General features: G+C 46.1%; 2 long non-coding RNA genes across 4 annotated transcripts in view; both read left to right on the top strand.

Annotated features, from left to right (window-relative positions):
- Nucleotides 1-1,829: 1,829 nt before the first annotated feature.
- LOC118163309 lies at nt 1,830-3,025 on the top strand. Its single transcript, XR_004748977.1, has 3 exons — nt 1,830-2,333; nt 2,474-2,531; nt 2,882-3,025. It is a non-coding gene; the product is annotated as an uncharacterized LOC118163309 (long non-coding RNA).
- A 10,073-nt stretch (nt 3,026-13,098) lies between these two features.
- LOC118163307 overlaps nt 13,099-15,269 on the top strand; it is a 6,912-nt gene continuing 4,741 nt past the window's right edge. For 2 of the 3 annotated variants that reach the window (XR_004748975.1, XR_004748973.1), the window contains exon 1: nt 13,099-13,176. This is a non-coding gene — a long non-coding RNA (uncharacterized LOC118163307). Of the gene's footprint in view, nt 13,177-13,262; nt 13,366-13,670; nt 13,689-15,269 lie in introns of those variants that run through there. The other variant, XR_004748974.1, reaches the window with a different exon arrangement.

The raw sequence follows: 15,269 nt of genomic DNA, 5'->3' as shown, positions 1-15,269 counted from the left end.
CTGCCTCATCCCGTGAGACCAGAAGGCACTGAGTAACTAACTGTAAGCTGCAAATCTCAGGAGTCGCGTGGCTAGGAGTCTCAGGTTCCTCCTCTGCCTGGCCCCAAGGCCCTAGGGATGAGAAATCTTAGGTTTTATGTTTTTTCCCTATGAAATTGTGTCGCGTTAAGGGGCGTAGCTGGCTAATTGTTATGGTTCTGGTCAGATTCAGGGTACTGAACTATCATGGACACGGATTCACCCAATAACATAGCACGCCCTTGCTCTAGTCCCATTCAATGAGAACTGTCATGGCTAGGAACAATGCAATGAACAGCAATTCCTTACAGCAACAAGGACACGGGTTCTTTGGATTGCCGGCGATAAGTTCTCTGTCCGCAAAAGCAAGGGAGCACGCATGACATACACAGGTAATCATCCTGGCTGTTAACACGTTAAAAGACACAAAGGCTCTAGATATTTCTAACTTTCCAAGGAGACACGTGGTACAACCAAGTGTTCAAATATTACCCCACGGCATCCCAGTGTGGGGGGGGGAGGAGAGGCTCAGCCCATCGACTGATTGCGGAAGTCAGAAAGGTATCCTTCGTGATGGTATCGTCCCTAACGTCCCCTTTCACTTAAGACAGTTTACATTACTTTCTCTCTTTTAGGTGGAGCTTGAGTGACTCTAGCCAGGCATACCTTGGTTATGATTGGTAAAAAGATTTCTTGCTTTCGTTAAAAGGTATAGGGTCTGAGAAATTCAGAGCGTGTGCTCAGTGAGGGGTGTTTGCACCTTGGAGGCATGGCGCTTTTGGTATGGAGGTGTGTTTTGGTATTACGATGATACTAGAATGAGCAAAAGTTGCCTAGAGTACAGAGTTTTGTCAAAAACATGACAGGTCATTGGCTCAGGGTAGCAAAGGTGCAGCTTGTCGGTCTCGGTGCGCACGAGAGCAGTCCCCGTCTGGTCATAGAGCCCAGCCGCAGTGTCTCCACTCTGCTCTGAAAGCCTCTTCAATGCTGTACATTTTCTTCAAAAGGTGAATCTTAGTTTAATTTGCCTAGTTACATCAGGCAGTTACTCCACAGCTACCCAAAGCAGCGATAGCGACAAGCTCGCTTCCAGCATCCGTTCCCCATGCAGGAATGGCCACAGGGATGGACAGATGGAGGCCGCTCGATGCGTTCCCCCCCAGGGGAGGGGGAATCGCTGTGTGCCCACCAGTGCAGATTCCGTAGCGGGGTGAGTGCCTGTGTGTGCGTGTGTTTTGGCCTGGAGCTGTCCCGCCTGGCCGTTAGTGATGGTAGCTAACGTGGAGATCCGTCGGTGTAGTAATGCGTTGTCCGGACTGTTTTGGCAAAGACATCCGCTCTGCCGCTGGGCACGTACTGAAGGGCAGCTGGCACAGAGTCATCTCCGTAGTGTTTGGCAGATGCGGAGGGGGAGGAGGCTTGAGCTGCCTGTGAGCAGCTGTTCGCATAGTGCTTGAATGGTGCTAAAGAACTTCTGTTACCGAATCTGGAAAGATCGCAGGTGTAGAGTGTTTTTCGGTTTTGTCTTTTTCTTTTATTTTTTTTTTTTTCTCTCCAGCCTTAGATAAACCTTAGGAGGAACCGGTCCAAGGAAAGAGCGCCTTCTGGAACTGTCAAGCCTTCATTTGGCAGCTCGGTGACTGGCTTGGTCTACTTGTGAGGTGCTGAGGGAAGATGTCAGCTGTTCTAAAATGATAAAAATAAAAAATGGGGTCCCTTGTGTCGTTGAGGGGTGGGTGCTAATGCTGGCAGCTGAATGGTTATCTTCTGATAACCATGCTGAAGCTCCGCAGAGCTTCAGTACGCATCGCCAAGGGGCTTGACCACATAAGCGCAGTATTACAAAGAGACTGAGCAAGGTCACCTTTTTCATCTGTAAAGGGTAAGTCTGTGGTTACCCCTGTTGGGGCTGCTGTGCATTCGTGGCCTTTTGGCATTTGTGGACCTGAGTGTGTGTTTGTTTTTCTGGCTCTGGTCTCTGTGTTTGAGTCTCCTGCAAGTGGCTGTACTGCTTGTGTGTCCATCACGGACATGACCTTCTCTTTTTGTTTCTTATAGCCCAGGTCGTGAGCACGAAACCTTGAACGAGGCATTAGTGTGAGTGGGTTGCAGTGTGGGCCCTGAGCTGGTCAGTGGATTTTGTTAGTTTGTTTTGCCTGTCAGGCAGGCTTTGCAAGCACCTTGTGACAGCGGAGTAGAACTCCTGCCGCGTTCCTGAGGCGCGCCAGATGTCAGCGGTTCCAGTTCCCGAAATGCTGGAGATGCTTGGAGCGCAAGGGGAGTTGGGAGCGTGATGTATCTGTTTGGGATGTTAGGTGAGCGAAGCGGTGGTACTGGGTTGGGGGACGTGGGTCCGGGGTTTCTTGTCTGTTGGGGTAGGGGAGGAAAGGAGAGGAGCGGGTATAGAGTGTTTTGTGGATTGTGACATTTGTCTGTTCTTTCTCCTTGGTCTAAGCCACGTGACCTTAGCTCGGCACAGTTGTGAATGGAAGCGCTAAGCCTGGATCGGGAAGGTGAGTGCAGAAAAGTTGGAAAGCAGGCAGTGTCTTTGGTTTGCTAGTCTTCTGGTCCACCTCTGGGTGACTCCTCTTTTCCGGGGATGAAGAAGATACTGGGAACATCGTAGCTGGCCTCTGTGGTCCACACTGAGGATGGATTCTGATCCCTGAGAATTGAGTTCAGGGGCAAATGCTGTGTGTTGGGGGCTGGTTGGCAGGGGAAGGCGGGGAGTTGTCTAGAGGTTGTCTATGTGACTTCAGTAGCAGAGCAGGTCAGGTGACTACTGTTTTGTTTCTGCGGTGGGTGTTTCACAGGAAGAAGTTTGGCTGGCGTGCCGGTGCCTGATGGCGCTTTGTTTCTGCAGGTGAAGAGGAGCCTCGTGCCTGAAGCAACATCCTGGCTAGCCTTTGTGTTCCTTGTTGAGGATGGAACCTGCCTCCCAGCATTCCCAAGCTAAGCTGGGGGGCAAGTGCTATGTTTGAGTCGGGGTTGTGAATGGACACGTAGGGCGGGGGTGTTTGCTTTTAAGTCATTGCAGCTGATGGAGCCTTTCAGGATGGATCGGGTCAGTCAGAGAGACCATGTGAGGGGTTTCTGTCAGGTACAGCTTGAGCACGTGCCAGGCAGGGCAGTTCCAGCTTGGTGTCTGTGTTCTGTGTTGTCTGTGCTGTGCTGTTGCTCTTGGTGCTCGTCAGGCCCTGGGGCAGCCATCGTGAGGGTATTGAACACTTGACCTCATTGGAATAATGCTGATGCTCAATTGGAAGCTGAGCCCCTCTTGTCTTGCAGTGGGAGCTTAAAGAGCTCTCTACTTCTGTGTAATTTTTTTGTATCAACTGTTTCCTCATAAGATCGTATGTTACGTGCTCATTGTGTCTTGATATTCATCTTGTCTTGATCTCCTCATTGCCTTGTTCTGCTGGACAGATTAGATCGGCAACTTGGTAGCCACACCTGAGGTCTTAAATGCTCGTTTCATCATCGTAGGGCTGATCTGAGCGCTTCTTGACTTGCAGTCGCATCTTAAAGCGCAGATGTATTTCAGGTCTTGTGCATCATACTCGGTTTCAGATCGCATCTGTTTCCATCCTCGCTGTTGCGGAAGTCCCGTGGGCTTCATCAGAAGCTCTTGCTTGGGAATTCATTTCCGAAGCATTTTTCTTATGGGGTTTGCAGTGCCCATCGTTCCGGTCTCTTGTCTTAAAGGCAGGCTATTTATGCTTCCATCATCCCAGTTCTGGCAGTTGCTTCCAGTTGCAGGTCGTGGCATTTGAGTCTCTCCTTGGGTCTGCTGCAGAGCACCTGTTCTGACTTGGTGTTGCTGCAGGGCCTCCCTCTGGGAGTCTTTTTTATTTTTTGGGGGGGGTGGGGGGGCAGGCTTGTGTTCTGTTTTTTGTTTGTAACATTTGTAGTGTACCTGTGTGTTTGTTTGGCCTGGAGCTGTCCTGCCTGGCAGTTAGTGATGGTAGCTAATATGGGGGTCCATCGGTGTAGTAATACGTTGTCTGGACTGTTTTGGCAAAGACATCCGGTCTGCCGCTGGGCACGTACTGAAGGGCAGCTGGCACAGAGACATCTCCATAGGGTTTGGAAGAGGCAGAGGGGGAGGCTTAAGTTGCTTGCGAGCAGCTGTTCGCATAGTGCTTGAATGGTGCTAGAGGAGGGGTAAGCTCACAGATGTGGAGTGTTCTTTTTTGTTGTTTGTTTGTTTGTTTTTTCTCCTGACTTAGATAAACCTTAGGAGGAACCGGTCCAAGGAAAGAGCGCCTTCTGGAACTGTCAAGCCTTCATTTGGCAGCTTGGTGACTGGCTTGGTCTACTAGTGAGGTGCTGAGGGAAGATGTCTGCTGTTCCAAAACGATTAAAATATAAAAAGGGGTCCCTTGTGTAATAAATTAGTGGGGGTTTGTTCATTGTCTTTGAGGAATTTGGAGGATCTGCTGCGGAGATAAGGGTGCACAATTTAATGGCCTTGATAAGGGGGAGGATTAAGCAAACAGATAGCAGGAGGGGGTGTTGGGTAAACATCCTTGAGTGAAACCAGACTCTGTGAAGTTCCTTACCTCAAGACATTCTTTTTGCCGCTTCACTCTCTCCACCTGAACACGAGCACAATGCATGAGGAACAACAACCCCCCCTCTCAACAATAGACTGCGCAGCCTCAGCCAGTTCAAGAAGTCCTGATAAGCTGGAATTCGACTGCTATAAAACAGCAACCCTGGAAAGGGAAGTTGCGTGCTGCTGCGGAGCGGAGACTCCCCAGCCGCCCAGTGCTGTTTTGCTTGTGCCTGCTTACTTGATTAATAAAATAATTTCAATAGACCAGAAAATTGTGTGGTCTAATCTATAACAATTTGGTGCCGTGACTCGGATGAAGGTGGATTGATCAGGAATCCCTCTAGGGGAGGCGCCCTGCCGATTTCAGCGGCCCCAGAAATGGAAACTCCTGCTCAAGCCCTTCACCGACGAACCCAAAATTAGACACAAGCAAATAAAACCGGTAAACCCCAGGTAATCTTTGTGCACGAAGACCGAACGAAGACCCACGGGGTGGGTAAGTATAGGCCGGTGTTCAGTTCGGTTGTGGTTGGGTATCCCGGAGCACAACGTGTGAGACGTCCAAGTGCGGACGAAGCGAGTGCGGACCCCTCGGTAGTGCGGTTCCCACATCCCGCGAGGGACTGGGCCATGAAAAGGGGGAAGCGTTGTGTGTGTGTGTGTGTGTGTGTGTGTGTACGAAGGTGCTCCGGAAGATGGGGCAGAAGAAAAGTAAGCCTTCTGGCCCCATGAGGGAGGAATCCAGTGCTGTAGGGATACCCTCTGTTCCTTCTGATAGTCCGTTAGGACAAATGATTAAGAATTGGAATGATTCCCCTTCTAGGTGGGGAAAGAGTAAAGTTAAAATGATTTATTACTGTATAGAAGTGTGGGGTGACAAGCCCATCAAAGGGGACAGCGTTTTCTGGCCCCCGTTCGGCTCCTTTGAGGATTGGGTATGCCAAGCCCTCAATATTTATGTTAACTCTAAGGAGCCCTTTAGTCTGGAAGAAAGTGAATATGCGCACCTCTGGATAAATTCAGATACAAGGAGGCACCTATATCCTCTAAAAGAAAAAGGAGGGCGGGATAAAAAGAGAAAGGACTTAGAAGTCCTGACATCGCCCCCGCCCTATATTCCACCGCCCGCACCAACGGCTCCCGTCCTTAATGGACTCCCCGAATTAGCAAATCCAGGAGAATCAGAATTGGATCATGAAACACAGGGGCCAGTAACCAGAAGCAGGGCAAGAAATCAGAAATCTGCTTTAAGGGAGAGATTATATCCCCTACGAGAAATAGTGATGGGGGGACCCTAGCCAGGAATGGGATACGTGGCCGTTCCCATTAACTCAGGGGATGTGAGAGATTTTAAAAGGGAAATGGGAAATTTACTAGAAGACCCATTAGGAGTGGCGGAACGAGTAGACCAATTCTTAGGCCCAAATATATATACCTGGGAAGAGTTACAATCCATCCTGGGAATCCTCTTTACATCAGAGGAAAGAGGAATGATTAGGCGTGCTGGAATGCGAATTTGGGATCAGCAACACCAGCAGGGGCCGGCTGCAGACATAAAGTGGCCAATGCAGCAGCCTAATTGGAACAATCAAGACCCCATACACCGGGGACATATGCAAGATTTAAGAACAATCATAATTCAGGGGATACGAGAATCTGTCCCCAGAGGACAGAACATAAACGAAGCTTTTAACGAACAACAGAAAAAGGATGAAACCCCAACTGAATGGTTAGAAAGATTACGAAAGAATTTGCAACTATATAGTGGTTTAGACCCTGGAACCCCAGTAGGGGAGGCATTACTTAAAGCCCAGTTTGTGGCAAAATCATGGGTAGATATTAAGAAGAAATTGGAAAAAAAATAGAGGATTGGCAAGATGGAGGTCTGGACGAATTATTAAGGGAAGCACAGAAGGTGTATGTTAGAAGGGAAGAAGAGAAGGAGAAAAAGCAAGTACGTATGATGGTGGCAGCAGTGCGAGAAGGACAAAGGGGGGCTGGACCGAATCGAAGGTTCGACCCGATGCATGGGAGACCTAGGAAGGAGGAAAGAGGCAGCCAAGAATGGAAAAACGTGACCTGTTTTTATTGCAACAAGAAAGGTCACATAAAGAAAGAATGCAGGCAAAGAAAAGAGGATGAGAGGATGTTTAAGAGCAAATAGGGGTGTCAGGGGCTCTATTTGCTGGGGATCCGAAACAAGACCGAGCCCTTGATAAAATTAAAAGTGGGTCCCCAGTGCGAGGAGGTAGAATTCCTCATGGATACAGGGGCTGAAAGATCAACAGTCCAAACCTTGCCCACTGGATGCAAGGCTTCCACCGAAAAAGTCCAGGTAATCGGAGCAAAGGGTGAGCCCTTTGGGGTCCCTGTTATAAAAGAAGTAATAATAGAATCAGATTCTAAAGTGAGTAAGGGGACTCTGCTCCTAGTACCGGAGGCTGAGTATAATTTGTTAGGTAGAGATGTAATAATAGAATTAGGAATAGGGTTAGAAGTGATAGGAAAGAAATTAGAAATTAAATTGTGCCCACTCCGAGTAGAAGATGAAGCAAACATCGATCCTAGAGTCTGGTACACGTCAGAAAGTGTAGGAAAATTGAAAGTAAGGCCTTTCAAAGTGACCATAAACAAACCAGAAATACCAGTAAGGATAAAACAATATCCCCTCTCAGAAGAAGGTAGGAGAGGGCTAAAACCCGAAATTCAGCGGCTACTACAGCAAGGGCTATTAGAACCTTGTATGTCTCCCTTCAACACTCCTATCTTACCAGTAAAGAAGAAGGATGGAGAGTACAGATTGGTACATGATTTACGGGAAATTAATAAGAGAACTGTTAGCAGGTTTCCCGTGGTGGCCAATCCACATACACTGCTCAGTAAATTACACCCAGAAGATCAGTGGTATAGCGTAATTGATCTAAAAGATGCATTCTGGGCATGCCCCCTGGATGAAAAATCTAGGGATTATTTTGCCTTTGAATGGGAGGACCCAGACACCTATAGAAAACAGCAGTTAAGGTGGACGGTCCTGCCCCAGGGGTTTACAGAATCCCCAAACTTGTTTGGGCAAGCACTGGAGCAAATTTTGCAAGAGTACAACAGAGTACCGGACACAACCCTGATCCAATACGTAGATGATTTACTAATAGCTGGAAAAGATGAAGACACTGTAAGACAAGCTAGCATTAGCCTATTGAATTTTTTGGGGTCGCAGGGATTAAAGGTGTCCAGGTCAAAACTACAGTTTGTAGAAAAAGAGGTAAAATATTTGGGTCATTTGCTAAATAAAGGAACTAAGAGGCTGGATCCTGAAAGGGTTAAAGGGATCCTAGGAATAAAGGCCCCGACTACCAAGAGGCAAGTGCGGCAACTGTTAGGGTTAACTGGATATTGTAGACAATGGATAGAAGATTACAGTGGAAAGGTTAAATTTCTATATAACAAATTGAATAGGGATGGATTACTTAAATGGACAGAAGAAGATGAGGAGCAATTAGAGAAATTAAAAGAAGAACTGATGCATCCACCAGTTTTAAACTGCCCGGAATTTAAAAACAAACAAACAAACACAAACAAACAAACAAAAAAAATTCTTGTTCGTAAATAGCACAGAGGGAACTGCCTATGGTGTACTAGCTCAAGAATGGGCAGACAGTAAAAAACCAGTAGCCTATTTATCTAAGCTATTAGACCCCGTTAGTAGAGGTTGGCCCAGCTGCTTGCAAGTAGTGGTGGCAGCTGCCTTACTAGTGGAAGAAGCACAAAAGATTATATTAGGGGGAGAAATAAAAGTTATATCCCCTCACAATATACGTGGGGTGCTGCAACAAAAAGCTGAAAAATGGATAACGGATGCAAGGTTACTAAAATATGAAGGGATCCTAATATCCTCACCCAGATTAACATTAGAAATGACTGCAGCACAAAACCCTGCTCAGTTTCTTTATGGTGAACCAAATGAGCAGCCCGAACATAATTGTCTTAGAAACATAGAAGAACAAGTGAGACTGAGGCCTGATCTGGAAGATGTAGAATTGCCTTTAGGGGAAAAGATATTTGTGGACGGATCCTCAAGGGTAGTTGAGGGTAAAAGAAAATCAGGGTATGCATTGGTTAACGGAAAAACATTTGAGGTAATAGAATCAGGCCCTCTGAGCCCGAGCTGGTCAGCACAGGCTTGCGAGCTATATGCCATGATAAGAGCTTTGAAATTATTAAAGAACAAAAGCGGAACAATATATAGAGATTCTAAATATGCTTATGGAGTAATACACACCTTTGGGAAAATATGGGAAGAGAGAGGACTTATAAATTCACAAGGAAAAGGACTAATTCATCAGGAGTTAATTCTCCAAGTTTTACAAGCCATCAGGGAGCCTAAGGAGATTGCGGTGGTGCATGTAAAAGGACACCAGCGAGGGCTGAATCCCCAGATCAGAGGCAATAACTTAGCTGATCAGGAAGCAAAAAGAGCAGCCCTCATGTGCATATATGAAGTGACTAAGAGAGCAGACTGCCCGAGTTGTGGCAAGGGGAAGGATTTAAAGAAATTTCCATGCTATGATTGCTGGAAAGACTGGGGAATAGAAGGGATTGAATGTAATTGTTCGGAGGAGGAGAGTCCGCCTTATAGGAACTGTTACAAGCATGGCCCAGCTAATTCTTTATGGTCTGGTGGGCACGTCCCCCTCCCCTTGTTTTGTTTCACTACTGTAGAAAAGGAAAAGATGACACAAATGGGGATTCGAGAAAATGAAAAAGGAAAATGGGTACTACCTGATGGACGAGAAGTGTTACCAAAATCAGTAGCTATGAGGGTGCTACGGAGATTTCATGAACAAATGCATTGGGGCGCTCAGGCGTTAGTAGATCAATTCGCCACTAATTATATGTGTATAGGGATATATAACATAGCAAAGGGAATTGTTAATGGGTGTATGACTTGTTGGAGGGTAAATGCTAAAAATATGAGAAAAAGGGTTCTGGGAGGACGAGAATTAGCCCACTGACCCTTTGCAAGAATTCAATTGGACTTTACCGAACTTCCAAAAACAGGAAGATATAAATATTTGCTGGTAATCATAGACCATCTTACAAATTTTGTTGAAGCATTTCCCATGACAAGGGCTACAGCACAAACCGTAGTGAAAATCTTGTTAGAAAACATAATTCCCCGATATGGGATTGTAGAAGCAATAGATTCTGATAGGGGACCACACTTTGTGTCAAAAGTATCCCGTGAAACAATGAAAGCTTTAGGAATCAAATGGGAATATCATACTCCCTGGCATCCTCAGAGCTCGGGGAAAGTAGAACGGATGAACGGGAAAATTAAAAAGCAACTTACAAAATTAACGTTAGAAACAAAAACCTCTTGGATAAAGTGCTTGCCGCTAGCTTTGTTAAGTATACATGTAAAGCTCAGGACTGATCTGGGAATCTCCCCTTTTGAAATGCTGTATGGTATGCCTTATGATCTCGAGATACCCCTTTATCATCCCCACCTACAAGATGATCAATTAAAACCTTACCTCACACAATTGATAAATAGACGAAGGGAATTACAGAAAAAGGGTTTAATTGCGCAACGTCCCCCTTTGGATATGGCAATTCACAAGACACAGCCCGGAGCTAAGGTCCTGATAAAAACTTGGAAACAAGTTACATTAACACCACAATGGGAAGGCCCCTATGTTGTTTTGCTTACTACAGAAACAGCCGTCCGGACTGCAGAGAAAGGATGGACACATGCCAGCCGTGTTAAAGGACCCATCTGTGATGAGAAGTGGGAGATCGCTCCAGGGAACAAAGACCTGAACCTCACATTGCAACGAACCCGATAAGTACCGTGGGTTAAGGTAAAGGCTCTCCCCTGAAGAACACTACTGCTGCCGAGAAGAACTAAAACCCTCGTAGTTGGCTGCAACCCAACTGACGAGCGAGGCAGAGGAGTGAATAGTGGGGAAAAATGGGCCTCAGCCATTCCTATTGGTATTTGGGGGTTCTAGCAGTAATTTCATCCTGCATAGCGACTCAACACCATCCGCACCAACCTTTTAAGTGGAGCCTGATCCAATGGGAAAGTCAAAAAGTCATACAACAAGTAACCATGGTCGGTGCTCCCAGTTTCAACACTTCATTATGTACTCTGACACAGGCAGGACAGTGCCAGAATCAGTTGGGATTCTATTTATGCCCTGCCTCCAACCCAGGGAGAGGATATTGCAATTATCCCAACCACTATTATTGTGCTTATTAGGGCTGTGAAACAATTGCTTCGGATTGGAGTCCGGGAGCTGGGTCAGACCAGTTTATGAAAGTAAAATATGGACCGAACGGCTGCAGTCATCGGGGCTGTCCCTGGAATGATTGTAAAGGTTATGGGTATAGATATGGGTATTATGGAGATTGCACATTTCTATGGATAAATGTAACTAACCCTACGGATCAGGGATGGCTCCTTGGAAAAACATGGGGTGTAAGACATTATGAATCTGGGACTGATAGAGGAGGGCTAATAGTAATAAAGAAGGAAAAACCCGAAACTTCCAAGGTAATCGGGCCTAATAAAGAGTTATTAGAGGAAGGTTTGGTTGTCCAGACTGTAAAGATAGCTGGGACTGCCCAACCTACTACAGTGTTTTCTAATAAGTTGACAAAGTTATCCTTTCCCACACTGCTTCCTAGCATTGTGAAAAAGAAAGGGGTTGTACCCGAGAATAATATGTGGAAAGTTATAAATGCTAGTTTCCAGGTACTAAATCAAACTAATCCTGAGATAACTGAAGGGTGCTGGCTATGTGTAAGTGTTAAGCCCCCATATTATGAAGCTATAGGAGATATGGGGAGGTCTGAATATTCAAATGAGTCAAATCCTTCCAAGTGCAGTTGGGGTCAGGAAATCGGGATAACTTTGACTCAAATTATGGGAAAAGGTAGATGTATCGGCACAGTTCCAAGAGATAAAAATGATCTGTGCCATGCCACTGAAGAAATGGACCAAATACACTAATGGTTAATTCCTGCAAATAATACTAGATGGGTATGTTCATCGTTGGGAGTCACTCCTTGCCTATCTTTAAAATTGTTTAACACATCTCATGATTTTTGTGTACAGGTGGTCATTATACCAAGGATTCTATACCACACTTAAGAGTATATGTATACCCATCACACAGTGGATGAATACCATCTGGTAAAGAGGGAGCCTATTACGGCCGTCACCTTAGCCACTTTAATGGCCCTCGGGGCTGCAGGTGCAGGAACTAGAATTGCTTCCCTGACAAAACAAAGCCAGGAATTTACTTCTCTACGTATTGCTGTAGATGAGGATCTGGTCCGTATAGAGCAATCAATAACAGCTCTGGAAAAATCAGTTAGGTCATTATCCGAAGTGGTACTCCAAAACCGTAGAGGGTTGGATTTGATTTTCTTACAACAAGGAGGACTGTGTACAGCCTTATGTGAAGAATGTTGTGTATATGCAGATCATACTGGGGTGGTAAGAGATACAATGACTAAATTGCGGGAAGGATTAGAAAAATGCAAAAGGGAAAATGAGGCTCGTCAGAACTGGTATGAATCCTGGTTTAATTATTCACCTTGGCTTACCACACTATTGTCAACTATAGCGGGACCTTTATTACTAATAATAATAGCATTGACTTTTGGGCCATGTATTTTCAATAGGGTAATTGCAATTGTAAAAAGCCGATTAGAAGCTGCTCATCTTATGCTTGTGCATGCTAAGTATGAATCTCTTGACCAGGAGGAGGACGACACAGAAACTTTGATGCTCAGCAAGCAAATATTGCAAAAATTCAATGAACAAAATATGTTAGAAAAAGAAAAAGGAGGGATTGTAATAAATTAGTGGGGGTTTGTTCATTGTCTTTGAGGAATTTGGAGGATCTGCTGCGGAGATAAGGGTGCACAATTTAATGGCCTTGATAAGGGGGAGGATTAAGCAAACAGATAGCAGGAGGGGGTGTTGGGTAAACATCCTTGAGTGAAACCAGACTCTGTGAAGTTCCTTACGTCAAGACATTCTTTTTGCCGCTTCACTCTCTCCACCTGAACACGAGCACAATGCATGAGGAACAACAACTCCCCCTCTCAACAATAGACTGCGCAGCCTCAGCCAGTTCAAGAAGTCCTGATAAGCTGGAATTCGACTGCTATAAAACAGCAACCCTGGAAAGGGAAGTTGCGTGCTGCTGCGGAGCGGAGACTCCCCAGCCGCCCAGCGCTGTTTTGCTTGTGCCTGCTTACTTGATTAATAAAATAATTTCAATAGACCAGAAAATTGTGTGGTCTAATCTATAACACCTTGTGTTGTTGAGGGGTGGGTGCTAATGCTGGCAGCTGAATGGTTATCTTCTGACTATGTTTTGGTGTGTTGAAGCTGAAAGGCAGCCTGCAACCTAGGACGTCACAGCCAGAGCTGCCTCTGGCAAGGTGAGTGATAAAGCAGTTACTTTTGCACTGCAGTTCTCAGTGTCATTCTAAGTGTCCCCTCTTTCTCTTTTCGAGGTGTTGTAGCTGGCTTAAGAGGGCAGATGGAAGCATCTGCCTCAGGGGCAGGTGAGCGGGCAGAGGTAAGGCAGCAGATGAGAGTAACTATGGTAGCTGTGCTGTGGCTTTGCATTCTGCCTTGGCCTGTGTTTTCCTTTTTCTTTCACAGGTGTCTCACACAGGCTCAAAGGAGCAAACTGCATTCTGAAGAGCTGCGTAAGAAGGGGGCTGGTCATGAGCTTGGTTGGAGTGGAATGGCTAAGGAGCGTGAGGTGACTGTGAAAGGTCTTTGTCTTGCCTTGCAGGTTCCATGGCTAGCTGTCCACAGAAGTGGCTGAGGATTTGAGGTAAGGCCGGAGAGCAGCAAGGAGCGGCACGTGCAGTTACGGCTTCCAAGCACTGTGGTTGCTTTCTCTTCTGTTTATCAGGTGCCACAGGCGAGGTGAGTTGTAACATCAGTCTTTAGAATTGGAGCGAAGCAGGTCACTTGAATGCTGCGTTGTTCCTGAGAAAGGTGTTGTAGAGGAAAAAAAGGTTGCCTGGTGTGGCAGTTCCTGATGGCAGTCTTCCTCCGTAGGTGAAGAGGTGCCTGAAGCCCCGTCCCGTGTGGGCTGAGCACGTCTCGCTGAGGATGAAGCCTGCTTTCCAGCGGGTCCCAAAGCTGTGTTGGGGCTGAAATGCTGTGTCTGTATTTGGGCTGGGGTTGTGCCTTGGTGGGTGTGGGGATGGGTTTTAAGTCGGTGCAGCAGAGGGCCGGGATCCAGTGCCCTGTAGTGTGTTTTGACCCATCAGCATAGCGTTTTGTTTTTTAGGTAGCCTACTCGGGTGCCTGATTTTTTTTTTTTTTTCCTGCAAGTGATGTTACTACATGGAATTGTTTTATTTGGCGTGTAATCTGTTATGCTCCTAGATTGTTCTTCCTACATAAAAGAAAGGTTTGAGGTAATTCCAGCTGAAAAGGTTTCAGGTACTTGCTTGGTCATATTGTCCTTTCAATATTCAAAGGTGAAGCAAAAGCATGGGGATTGTTGCTTCTAGAAAAACCCCAGTTCTCTTGTCTGCACTCTGCATGCTGTTGAGCTAAGCCAGTTTTTTTTTTTTATTTTTTATTTTTTTTTTAAAAAAAAAGGAAAAAAGAAAAAACACAGCTGCTGCTCGTGCTGCTTTCTTTGTGGTTTCTTGTGCTTTGCCCCTCCCCTTTCCCAGGTGATTGGGTTTGGGTGCCAGGCAGGGCCAAATGGTATATGAGCCCCTGGCATGCCTTCAGAGAGCTCATTCTGCCTGGGTTGCTCTTTGGGGTAAGTGCTTTGTTTTTCTTCAGTCAGTTGCAGGGTTCTTTATTCAGGTTGGAGTCTTTGGATTTCTAGATTTTCAGTGCTTGGAATTCACTTTATAGAGGGATATTCAGCAGAGGTTGCTGGCTGACTTGTTTTAGGGATGGTGGGGTACACTTCTGTTTTTGGGTTCTCTTTTAATCTGTAGCTGTATCAAACCACTTGTGTAACTCTGCAGAGGACTGGAAAGGGCTTGAGCACATGCTGCAAGAGGCTTGTCCGCATAGGCACCGTATTATGAAGAGACCAAGCAGGGTCATATCAGAGTTACCTTATTGAATTCTAAAGGCTAAGTCTGTAATCGCGGCGCGGCCCGGGCAGAGAGTATGGTGTATGGGCCAAGTGTTATATGAGCAATGTTATATGAGCCCCAGGCATGCCATCAGAGTGCTCATTCGGCCTGGCCTGCTCTTTGGGGTAAGTGTTTTTTTTTTTTTTTTTTTTTTTTCTTTTTTTCTTTTTTTTCCTTCAGTGAATTGCAGGGTTCTTTGTGTGGGTCGGAGTCTATGGACTGATGCTTTTCCGAGTCGAGACCTGTATGCAGCTCTTCTTCAGGTGTGTAATTGTTATTGCATGTTTATGGATAGGATGAGACTGTTAGTTTGTGTGTTCCAGGTCCCTTTATGATTTTTGCAGAAGTATGGGGCTTTCGGTGAGTCTTTGATAATATTTGACAGACAGGCGAAGTTCTAACTGTGGTGTTAAATGATGGAGCAGGGTTTAGGAGAAATGTATCATCAAAGCTTCCTCTGAAAGCATGTACCTGAAAGCAGCAGCAGCAAGCAAGTAAGTTGTGGACGAGTTTAGCGCGGCGCCGCCCGGGACGAGTTTAGCGCGGCGCC

This window comes from Oxyura jamaicensis, chromosome 2, assembly GCF_011077185.1.
Source record: "Oxyura jamaicensis isolate SHBP4307 breed ruddy duck chromosome 2, BPBGC_Ojam_1.0, whole genome shotgun sequence".
NCBI classification, from domain to species: Eukaryota; Metazoa; Chordata; class Aves; order Anseriformes; family Anatidae; genus Oxyura; species Oxyura jamaicensis.
Note: the sequence above shows the minus strand (reverse complement) of the source record. Positions and strands in the feature narration are given on the sequence as shown.